Source organism: Typopeltis vanoorti, chromosome 3 (assembly GCF_054136105.1).
Source record: "Typopeltis vanoorti isolate ZY-2024b chromosome 3, IOZ_Tvanoo_1.0, whole genome shotgun sequence".
Lineage (NCBI taxonomy): Eukaryota > Metazoa > Arthropoda > Arachnida > Uropygi > Thelyphonidae > Typopeltis > Typopeltis vanoorti.
Window position 1 is genome coordinate 58,947,618 of NC_143551.1, and position 12,058 is coordinate 58,959,675.

Genomic DNA, 12,058 nt, shown 5'->3' on the forward strand with positions numbered 1-12,058 from the left:
TTTAAATTAAAAGTTGGCATGGCTCATGTATTGATAGTTCATGTAGTTCACCTGATTGCTGAAATTTAGCTTAGTCTCCTTATGAAGAAAATAATCTAATTTAATGAGCACCTAATTGAAATATAGTGATAGAACTTAATAAAAAAAAAATAGAATCGCGTAACTCCATATTACTTAATTTTCTTTTAGACTCTAGCATATTGGCGACTTGCATACTTTGACTCGATTTCGGAACAAATATTTCATTGCAAAGTACGAAAATCATTTTGGTCAAAAATACGACTATATGCCATTATGAGATAGTTAGTGGATTATTTTATTTAGACGAAAATATCGAGCATATATTTAGAGCTATACAACTCTTGACTGTATTTTCGATATGAAATTTGCTTTAATTATAGTGCACAACTTTAGACTTGCTTTAAAATTCACGATTTCCAATCAATTTTGGTACACCCCTCTCTTAGGAATAGAGACTACCCATGAGTCATCTCCTTGCTCCTACCTATCAAATACTTCGACGCAGACAGTGGTCTGATTAAGCAGAGAGGCGACTGTCTGGCAGGAGACGCCGTAAAATCGTAGGGAGTTTACTTGAAGTGGCTTGCTCCTCTGGCATCGCCTCGTCTGGGTGTTGGCTTCACTGCAGAAACATATCTAGTGCCGGAAAGCCACCTTCATTCATTGCCCACCGAAAATTCTCCCCATCCGAAAATGCACTTGTGAGCTTACTGTTAAACTTTTAAGTACGAATTTTTAAGATTTAATATCTACTCGCAGCATCCTACATAATCATTCACAATGGTGGGAACAGCCCTAATAGTAGATGCTGTTAGGAAATCTGTTCTTCAATGTTTCTGCCGATCGTGCCAAGTAGCAATTGTAGGTGAGTTGAGCCCGGCCAGTGTTTCTTTTCGATATTTCTGCAAAACAGTTGCATGAGCTGCATGTTGATTAACTCGTGCATGTTAATGCGCATTCTCTTCGTCCTTAAATTTTAACGTGCTTAAATTGGAGGCAAAAGCATCTGCATTCGCCATTTTCTGTTTCTACAGAAAGATATCAAGTTTTTTACTTTTCAGAAAAGCCACCTCCATCCTCTAAGAGCGTGGTGAAAAGACCTCCGAAAAAGGTGGTTTTCTTAGGTAAGAAATTAATGGTATATTTTCTTTATCGGATGTTATTTCAAAATGAGTAAATTATTTTATTTTTACTAATTTCCAAATTGTTTGGTGGTTTGAAAAGGTTGTCCAGGTGACTCACTGCAGAGATCTGCACGTTCGCGCATGAGCATTGAAATGCAGAGAATAAAATAACGTAGAATCTCGTCGCCCAGTGCAAGCACTGATGAGCAGTGCATCCTTTCGTTAAATTAAGTAATACTTGGAAAATCTAAGTTTTAAATAAGCCGTTATTTTATCCAAGAATAAATGTAGAATATACTTCATAATACCTAACATAGGAATACCTTTTCGTAATTTCTTATGAAAGAAATTTAATAACGATATTAAGGCAAATTAAACTGAATCATTGCTTATGTACTAGATGTATACATAACAGCAAGTAGCAGCTCCCTCACAGTTCTAGTTGCTACCGACTTAGCAACGGTGTATGGTAAAGCATAACGCAAATGAATTTGAATTATGTACTCCTTACCAAAACGAAAAAGAAAAGTACAGTGTATTCTGCCTCCGCATCTCCAGTTTCTTCCTTGACTGTTCATCAAAAAATAGTAGGCCTGCTATGCTTAAAGCTGGGTTTACTGTTAACCCATATTGAAAAAAAAAAAAAATCTCTTCCCCATTTTTGATTCTGGCTCCTGCTATAAATGCAGTTCAGATGTAGCCATATTATGTGGTTATCCCTATAACAGAAGGCATTGGCAAAAGATAGCCAAAATAAGTTTAGTTTTTTGTTGTTGTTTTTTTAATTTATTTTTATTATTAACTGGTAATCGTTTTGGGAGTATTAACTCTTGAAAAATGTTATGCCACCTGAATCAAAAACTGAAACTGGATACTATTAAATTCAGTTAATTATTTGAACTAATTGTTCAGACATTAGTCGTGCTATTTCGATATGTAAATACTGTAAGGAATTTACAATGTCCAAATATAGGTTTTATGCACAAATTCTGTTTGCTTAGCTGTGCAGCAAGAACCACGAAATTTCTTAATAGCTTATCCTGTCACGCGCAGATAGATTCCTTTTTAAACTTGCACGAGTGAGGGTTCAGATGTAAATAATATTACTCTGATTCCAAAATTGTTTACAAGACGAAAATAACACTAAGACGGTCTTCACTATAAAATTCGATTAACATTAGTCAGGATATCATTAGTGTAGTCGAACATTTTGCTTCCTCCACTAATGCTAACGTCCCGAGAGTAATCCATTGAAGTCAGAAACATGTACTAAAGAACATGTCTGAACAATTAGTTGTAATGGAAGCTCCACCAGACGCCCTTGATAAACGTTGAAGATAACTTTCAAATATGCATGTAAGATCATCTGGGCGGGGTTCTTGGGTTTTTAAGCACTACAATACGAAGCCAACTCGTGCTATAAGTTTTAGGATCTATCACTTTGGAAGCTTTAGCAATTTGTTTATTTGTCTGTAAAATAACGTGCAATTTCTTTAAATAGTAAGGTTCATGTTTCAATAACAAGACAAGTTATAACGGTAACTTATTTGATGTGCAGCATATTCGTGATATTAATATAGGTGACCCCATTGTCGTATAGATTAATTCCTTAACGCTTCGATACTAAATAAACATCGAGCGAAATTTTAATGCTTTGGAAATTAGTTTCTTTCACTATACCTTCTTTACAGTAAAGAAGATAAAATGGATGGTATCAGTGCTTTCCCTTCTCTCCTTCCTTTCGTAAATTAAAATTCACGATGTCTGAAATTTTATACGAATGCTAATAGAAGCATTTTACCACAACATTTAATAATCCTTCAAAAATTTCAACCTAGCGATAATTAGAATTGAAGTGGGAAAATAAACCAAGTAGGTTTCATGAGATTGTCTATTTTTGTTATATACTGTCAGGCTGATCATGTAGATTTGAAGTATAGGTTGGATATTTTATTCTAATACCATTCCTACAAACTCATTTGTAGGATTTCCCCCCCCCCCCCACTGTAACTTCTCAGTGTGGGAAGAGGTTATCCAGTTGGAGAATTCTGAATATTCGCAAGAAACTCGTGTAATGCAAGATGAGTTCTGCGTAAAATACGCAAGCCTTAAAGGTGTTTCTCATTTTCAGAACGAGATCAATGACAGACGCATGTAGGTGAATTCGCTGGTGTTTCTAATGTGCATTAGTTCAGAAGTTGCTTAGTATCATGGACGTGGAGTGTGATGCTACACGATGGGCAAATGAGCAAATTTCATCTGATTCACGTGATATTTAGCTTCGAATCTAAGGCAAATCTTTACACATTACCAGTTCAATGGGAATACTACCTGGGTTTCCTTTTCTCACCATAATATTTCGAAGTTGCGTTTAAAATTATTTTGGACTGGAAATTGTACAGGAATATTTGATTGATAGTTTTTTTTTTTTTTTTTGTTCCAGGAAAAGAAATTCTTTTCAGTATGAAATGTTTAGAACTTTTACGGATGAATAAATGAAATCTTCGGTGTTTGAAGTATGACTGACGAACAAACGAACCACTTATCAATCTGCATTTCTGGTTGAGATCGTCTTCTGCCATTAACTAGTTTTTGAGGTTCAGCATATTTTGTATTTGAGATACGAGGCTATTTCGAAATATTGAGTAACCATTGCTTTGCAAGGTCGATAATCAAAATAGTAATTTAGCTTCTTAGTGTGTCACTTAATAGCAATCTTTAGAGATCTGGGTAACGATATGTGTTGGCATCGATTCTACAAGACGGAAGCATTCAGCAGGTATACTCGTCCATGACAAGTATGCCTGCTGTGCTATGCTAACTTCCATTATGAGATAGATTTCACTGCTTGGTCTTTCAGCTCTATTGGAATCCTAATTACAGTTAGGAAAGTTTTAAGCAGGAAGGTCATTCATGCTCGTTCAATGCTTTCACGATGTGAACACTGGCATGTTTCATCTTGCTAGTAGTCGCAAAAGAGCAAGGAACTCACCTGCCATAGTGCTTACGTAGGATGTTGGTCTCAACTTATCAGTGGGTAAAGAAAACCCTGAGGACAAGAAGGTTCTGTTCATAACCTAAACAAGAATAACTGAAAAATTATGCCTAGAGTACATAATTTAAACTCTTCAGGAATCATGACCAGGCCATAACTTTGACACATTGCAACTTTTACAAAGGCACCGTCACATATATGTTATGGTTAAAGTGATAAATCCGATTATTATTAATAATTGCCGGTTAAAGTGAATAATTAGAATTAATCACTTTAACCGGTTAAAGTGAATAATTCCTAGAGGAGTCTGGTACATGTAATAAAAACATGTTTATAGGTTTTCATTCTCAATAGAAATTATAACAGGTTAGGTTATAAAGAAAAGTAAGAAACGTTTTCGGTGGGAAATCATTATAAACTAACCTAATCTTTATTGGTTAGGTTAGTTTATAATGAAAAAAGTAAGGAAAGTATTTCTTTTGCACTCAATGAAATCAGAAATCTTCATAAACTAACCTGCATGTCGAACCAGAGTGTAGTTTGTCGTGGGCAGATGAATGGGGATAATAGATAAATCGGAGAGGAACTGATCAGTGTTGATGAGAAAAGAGGTACAGCAACGACGTTTATCTATTATTCCCATTCATCTGCCCACGACAAACTACGACTACACTCTGGTTCGACATGCGACATCCAGGTTAGGTTAGTTTATAATGATTTCTGATTTTCATTGAGAGCAAAAGAAGTACTTTCCTTACTTTTTTCATTATAAACTAACCTAACCTGTTATAATTTCTATTGAGAATGAAAACCTATAAACATGTTTTTATTACATGTGCCAGACTCCTCCATGTGTGTGTGTGTGTGTGTGTGTATATATATGTGTATATATACACACACACACACACACACACACACACACACTGTTGTAATAGAATATTTTTGCAAAAACATCTGAAATATATTAATTCCATTGATCATAATGCTGTATAGTGTATTAAAAATAATACAAGAAATGTTAACAGTGTAAGTAGAAGCAAATGTGGGATTAGTCTTTCGCTGAAACTTTCTTAATCCCCCCCCACACACAAGAACATGCTTCATGTTAAGGGAAGCTATTGATCGCTTTCTTCAAGTTGGGATTGTAGTTGAACACTTCCTGAGAGAATAGAAACTGTTTCACTTAGATAATAAAGGGTATGTGGCTAGCCGCTATATTTTAATACTTAATCAAATTACTCTTTGGTTCAAGATAAGAATTAACAAAATGGTTTCGTTAATTCTCTTACTTTTCAAAAATAGGATTTGAAATATTCGTTTTTACTATAAGCAACAGTTTTAATTGCTAAATACTGTATAGTGAACCTATCTACAATGAAAAATGCTCTAAAGGAAATGTGCGTTCCGTAAATATTCTTATTTGTTACGATCATTTCCTTGCTTGTTCTGATCATCTGTAGAGGGTGAAATAATCTTTCGGTGATATGGCAATGTTTTGACTTGCAGTTTTTCGATGCAACTTGCTAATTTTACTTCATATGGACCGTGCTTTCGGAGTAAGATACCTGTTAGCACTGTCATCTGCTGTTCTGTTATGCTCAATAAGCGTCACCTTTTTTCTTGTATTAAAGTGTGACAACCGCATACCAATCTCAGAGCTGATAATGTCCAATACACTGGCCTTTTGAAATGGGTATTTTGAATTAAGTTTAAAAAAAAAAAGTATTTAATCAATGATCCCTTAAAGCTGAGATTGCTATAATCTGTTTATTGCTGAGAATAGCTAATGCTGTTTTTACTTCGTAAAACAAACTGATGAAATATATTAGCCTGCCACTTTCGTAAAATGTTTGACGTAAAAGCGGTAAATAGTGTCCACTCGATCGCGCATTTCGATTTCGTGTTAAGCGAGGTTTTTCCTGTAGTCTTGCTTCTCTATTGTCTCTACTTGAATAATTAATCCAGGAAAGAAAGTTATTCTAGCAGATACGCCCTTCGCGGTAAGAACATTCATCAGTTTTTTGCCTGTTAAAATGTATTTCGAGTTTTGAAATTTATCGTTGTTTTTGTTCTCTACTTCTTTTCTTGGTAAGATTTAACTTAAATGACGTTAAGAAAAGTATCCTCGCTCTATGTACAGCGAGGATAAAGGATGCAGTTTTTTCGCTATACGGAAAATTCTTAAGCGCTTATCAGATTCATCGTATGCTATGCTTGTGATTTTGACATTTATTTTGAAATCTCAAAATACAATTACCCCCCCCCCCCCAACTGGATCATTTGCAGCAGCACAGTTTATTGATTATATTTGCAATTGCCTGAATGAAATTTCGTTAAAATATATTCCACCCCTAAATGACTCGCTTTTGGTTTTAACCAGATTTTTATTAACAAAGCGTTCCAACCAATAATTTCAGTGGCCGAATTTAATTATTTCAATGAGCTGAAATTGATAATGCACATTTTAGTTCAAACCTTAAATTTTATTAAATTGACAGTTCCAGTAGCCTTGTGCAGTGCCGTTTCGTTAACTCATAGTTTCTATATTCGGCATGAAACTCTAAAGTTCGGCGATTCCAAGCGTGAGCAAATACCTGGATAGAGCAGCAACTGACCCTTGAAAGTAGTGCAAGCTGAGGCAACTCATACAAAGAGTGGAGCAAGCTCCGATCACTATTCTTGATATTTACCCATAATGTGAACTTAACTCTTAGGAGCTGTATTATTGTTCAACATTATGAGAGGTCACTACCCAGACCGGTTTCGACCTTTTTTGAGGTCTCATCAGTGAGTAGGTAGACCAAGTTAATACCAAGTTTGTAGCGAACAGAACTTGCATCCCTTCTATGAGGATTGCCAAGAGGTGTCCTATTAAATTACTAATTATAATGAAGAGCCAAAGGTACAGCTCCTAGGAGTTAAGTTCACATTATGGGTAAATATCAAGAATAGTGATCGGAGCTTGCTCCACCCTTTGTATGAGTTGCCTCAGCTTGCACTACCCCTTCAAGGGTCAGTTGCTGCCCCCCAGGTATTTGCTTACGCTTGGAATCGCCGAACTTTATATAGTTTCTATATTCGGCATGAAACTCCTTAAGTTTCTTATTCGGCTAAGAAACTATGGGATATAATATCCCTTAACTTAAGTTCATGTCGCCGAATTGAAGCCTTTGGCTCTTCATTATAATTAGTTTCGTTAACTGTTTCCAATTAGAATTACATCGGGAAATAAACCAGGTTTTTCTTAACTAGCTCAATAGTATCCATCGATGCATTAACTTTGTCCTGGAAGAGGACATTTCCTGGACGCTTATGATCCATCTAGCCCGAAACTTCAATAGCTAGAGAAAATAGTTTTTGTACCATCTAGAATGGCTACCACATATTCAGTGTATAAAAATCGCTTAGACAGTCCTCTCCCGGGAAATTGGATAATTTTTTCCCACGCTTCAGTTTTCTGAAAAATTTCCACGGAAAATCAATGATTTCAGCTTCCTTAGTTCGTGGATCTCTGGTCTTTGCAGAATTCACTTTGATTGTGCGATCTGTTACTCTTACATCTAGGTAACGATGTTTTTGGTATATACCAAAATCGTTAGTTCGCTCTCTCCCCTCCCACCATCACAAATGGAAGCTAGAAATTTAGTGATAGCATTCTTGCAGAATTCCGTTCACGGTAGTTGAACCGAATCAATTTTGAAAATATTTGATCATTTTAACATTTGAATCATCTCATTTAGAACTTTTAATTGCAAAAATACACTGACAAAGCTGTTCTCCATTGTAATAAGTTGCATTCATTAACAGCCATCTTCCCTGGAAGTCTGTCACCTTTTTTAAAAAGTCATACTATTTTACGTATTCGGAGTTAATTGCAGTAAAACTTACTTCTGGACACCGGCATTTCAGGAACTGTCAGTGCTGTTCTTCAGTTATTTCACAAATTCTGGATCCATATTGTTTATTCTCTTTTCGCAGTCGCTGTTCATATTGCATGTAACAGAGGATCTGATTGCTCGTGGAGTGACTTCCGTTATTTCATTTCAAGTGAAGACAAAGGGCTACTGCTTCAAAACGAAATGACTTTATTTTGGAAGATAACTTATAGTGGAATGTATGTCTGATTATTGAAAAAGTGCTAATCAACCATTGAACAACAGTGTAGCAATTTTTCACAATGTATGACTTAGTTGTTATGATATGTTTAAAATAATAAAGATCAAAAGAGATCACTAATTTATATCATATCCAATTATTATTCTAATATATTACAAGTACACTACTATGTGAGCCCTCGTAGTAACTGAATTTTGCAGCGACTGTATCGCACAAATTTAATTTTCCAGTTACCAGTATGGTCCACGGCCCTTGGTTACTCATAAAAAATGTATAAATTATTGTAAACATTCACTAACTTATTTTAAACATATAAGGAAAATATTTTTGTTTATAACAATCAGCTCAAAATAAATATTAAACTAACAAAATGTTGATGCTTTACTTGAATTATATATTTATAAATATGTGTTGAGAATAATAACATTTTGTACAAAAAAAAAGCCTACTGTATTTTGCTTTCGAAACGTGTCATTTGAGTGGGTTATTCATTCAATGCTAATTCTGAAGTACACTAGTCTCCCCTTATCTGTTGGGGATACGTTCCAAGACACTACTGTACCCTATATACTTCCTATACATAATACCTATAACATTTAATTTATAAATTAGGCACAGTAAAAGATTAACAATAACTAATAATAAAATACAACAAAATCATAGCAACCTCAGCATGCGTTTTTATTATTTTATGAAGTCGGACTTTCATCTTTTTTCACTTAAAATGCATTTTATTTTCGCTTTGGGGCCTTATTAAGTAAAATAAGGGTTACTTGAATATGAGCACTGCGACAGTCGATCTGATAACCGAGAACTACTCAGAACGGCGCGCAATTTAAAATTTATGGATTGTCTATTAGTAAAGAGCCATACGGATTCATTTCGGCGATGTAAAATTGCAAAGGCAAAGTGGATATTAGATCCAACATTCGGCTTTGAAATAATGTCGGATCTAATCTACTTTGCCGATGTAATTATAAATTGGTTTTATGGAATTTTCCATTTAACATTTTCAGACTGGGGTTGACCGCGGATCGCGAACCCGTGGATAAGGGGGTGGGGTATCTACGGTAACTGGAAAAATGATTTTTAAAGCATCAAATGGTTGACTTCATCGTTGGAAAAATAGCCAGTGTCAGTACATCGGTGACTTCAAAGGATTGGTATCCTTGGATAGTGATAATGAATTTGCTTCAGGATTTCTAACGCTGAAATGGATTTTTATATTTCTAGCTGTACATGGACACGTTGATACAAAGGAAGACAAGCAAGCGAGCGATTGAGATATTTATCATTAACGCCGGTCGCGCACTGTTCCGGCATATACGTTAGATTCCAGACTACAATCATATAGTGAATCACTGCTTTTTTTTTTTTCCCCGACTCGTGCTTTATTGACGTGACTAAAGCACTTATATACGTCATATTGTGAAAATTATTCTAAATTTTTCATTTGAATAAAGTTATTCTGAATAGTTTGGCATAAGAACATGTCAATCAATAGTTTGGTCATCAATGTACGCTATTAAGGTGTTCCCATTTCGGCAATAAGATTGTCTCGTTTACGAATAACTGTGATATTAACTATTGTAGCACTTTTCAACTAAGAACTCCTTCGTTTTTAACTGTAACAATAGTGTGAGGTAAGTTCAGTCTATCTCGTTGTTCATCACACCACTCAAATTAATAATTTTACTCTAACATGTAGTAATGTTAAATAAGTTTACGCATCTTTGCAGTGGAAGCAAAAGTACTCTTACTTAGAAATTTTCTACCATTATAAACAATAAAATGGTTTTTAATTCACAGCCAAAAACAATAAACACGGATGTAGTGTAGCGAGCAACGACGTAAATAAACTCGGGTCACGAATACTGCGTACTGTTGATTCACGGTATCGTCCTGTCGCTGAAACTCGTACGAGCTAATGAGTCTCTAAATGGGAATTAGTCATAATTGCAAATCGTATGAGCGGATCGCTGTAAAGTGGGGTATTAGTGTACAGGTAACCCTCTTATAACGCGGTCTACAATTTCTAGTAACCCTTTATTTTATTTATTTTTTCATATTTTTCACCGCGGGATTTAAAAATCAAATTTTATCTTCGTTAAATTTGTCTGTCCGTATCGCGCAAGTAGTTATAAATATCGAATTTAGTTTTATTGTATCACTGAATAAGGTACTGTACTGTACAGAGGGCTTTTGCGGTCTGTCATTCTCAACAAATAGTACTATTAGAGACGATAAAAACGGAGCTAACTAATAAATCACATCTCCCCTCTCAGAAACTACACTGTATAGACTTGAGCAAAACCATATGTTGCACCGAAACACAGTATCTTAATAAAAGCTATTGTCCAATTTTTCAATTATGAAATAAGTGTTTTTTTATTGCATTTGAAATTCTCGATGTCATTATGACAGATCACAAAGGCTAACTTAAAATAAAAGACTACCAAGAATTGAAATATGCCATATAATGTATGCGAGTTCGTTCGCCTGCCACCTCAAACGCCAACAAGAAGCCATAAAATTCAACCAAGCGTTGAAACGTTTGTGTGATTTGAGCCAGTCAGTAATAAGAAGTTCCATCGGAACGATAAATAACACCGTGTTGTGAATGTGTTTAAAACTAATAATGAATGTTATGATAGTTTCAGATGTTATGGAATTCGATTGAAGAGAATTAGCATTTCAACTCAACAATTGTTGGTTGGTTTGTCTTTGGGTCGGGTGATCTTTTGTTAATACCGCACCAAAACGTCTTTGGTGTAAAACAAAATTCAGCTTGTATGTATTGTAACAATTAAAAAAAAGAACTTGACTAATTCATAAGCATATAAAAGGATATCACCTGTAAATCGTTGATGTGCCAGCAAAATTCTCAGATGCCACCTCTGGCATGAGTGCCATAGGTTCGTCATCTAGGGTTTACTGTATAAAGTGTTTATTGTTGAAAATTGTCTTAGTTTTCTGCCAGGAAAGCGCATTTAAAATCATAAGTGTGTTATTCTCAAGCAGAGCAATTTATTTTCTGGTGAGTTACATATGTAATGATTTTTTTAATGTAAAAGTTTATTTTTATTGTAATGGCCACTAAAACAGCAACGAAAGGGAAAAAAATCAACATTGAAGAGGAAATTAATTTCTCTCGAAGAAAAAATTAAAATCTTGGATCGGTTGAAAATTGGATAAAAACCAGGAGTTGTTGCAAGGACTCTGAATTTAAATGAATCAACAATTCGAACAATCAAACAAAATGAACATAAAATCCGAGAAAGTGTTATTGCTGGGTCAACAGCAAGTGCAAACCGCGTTGCTCGTGTTCGCGATATTCTAATAGAAAAAAATAGAGAAATCTCTAATGGTTTGGATAGAAGATTGCACTCAAAAGAAAATTCCTTTGGATGGACACCTTATTAAGCAAAAAGCTCTCAAAGTTTATAAACATTTAAAAGAACTTGATCAAGATTCTTTAGAAGAAATCTCTCAGCATGGATTTTCTGCCAGTAAGGGTTGGTTCAAAAACTTTAAAAAGCGGTTTTCTTTGTATAATCTTAAAATCCAGGGAGAGTCAACATCAGGAGATGTTGAAGCTGCCTGGAAATACTCAGCAGAACTTTTAAAAATCATTAAAGAAGGTGGTTACAGTGCAGACCAGGTGTTCAATGTGGATGAATCTGGGTTATATTAGAAAAAAATGCCAAAACACGCCTATATTTTGAAAAATGAAAGATCAGCTCCTGGATTCAAAGTTTCTAAAGATAGAATTACTCTGTTTTGTAGTAATGCATCAGGTGAT

The 12,058-nt window shown here is 35.0% G+C and overlaps 1 protein-coding gene and 1 long non-coding RNA gene across 6 annotated transcripts in view; both read left to right on the forward strand.

The window, feature by feature from the left end:
* The window catches only part of LOC150108180 (uncharacterized), a 122,800-nt gene that overhangs the window by 64,194 nt on the left and 46,548 nt on the right, over window positions 1-12,058 (forward strand). The gene's annotated exons all lie outside the window — the stretch shown is intronic.
* LOC150108181 (uncharacterized) lies at window positions 670-8,026 on the forward strand. The gene is made up of 3 exons (XR_016550647.1): window positions 670-886; window positions 1,083-1,145; window positions 7,948-8,026. It is a non-coding gene; the product is annotated as an uncharacterized LOC150108181 (long non-coding RNA).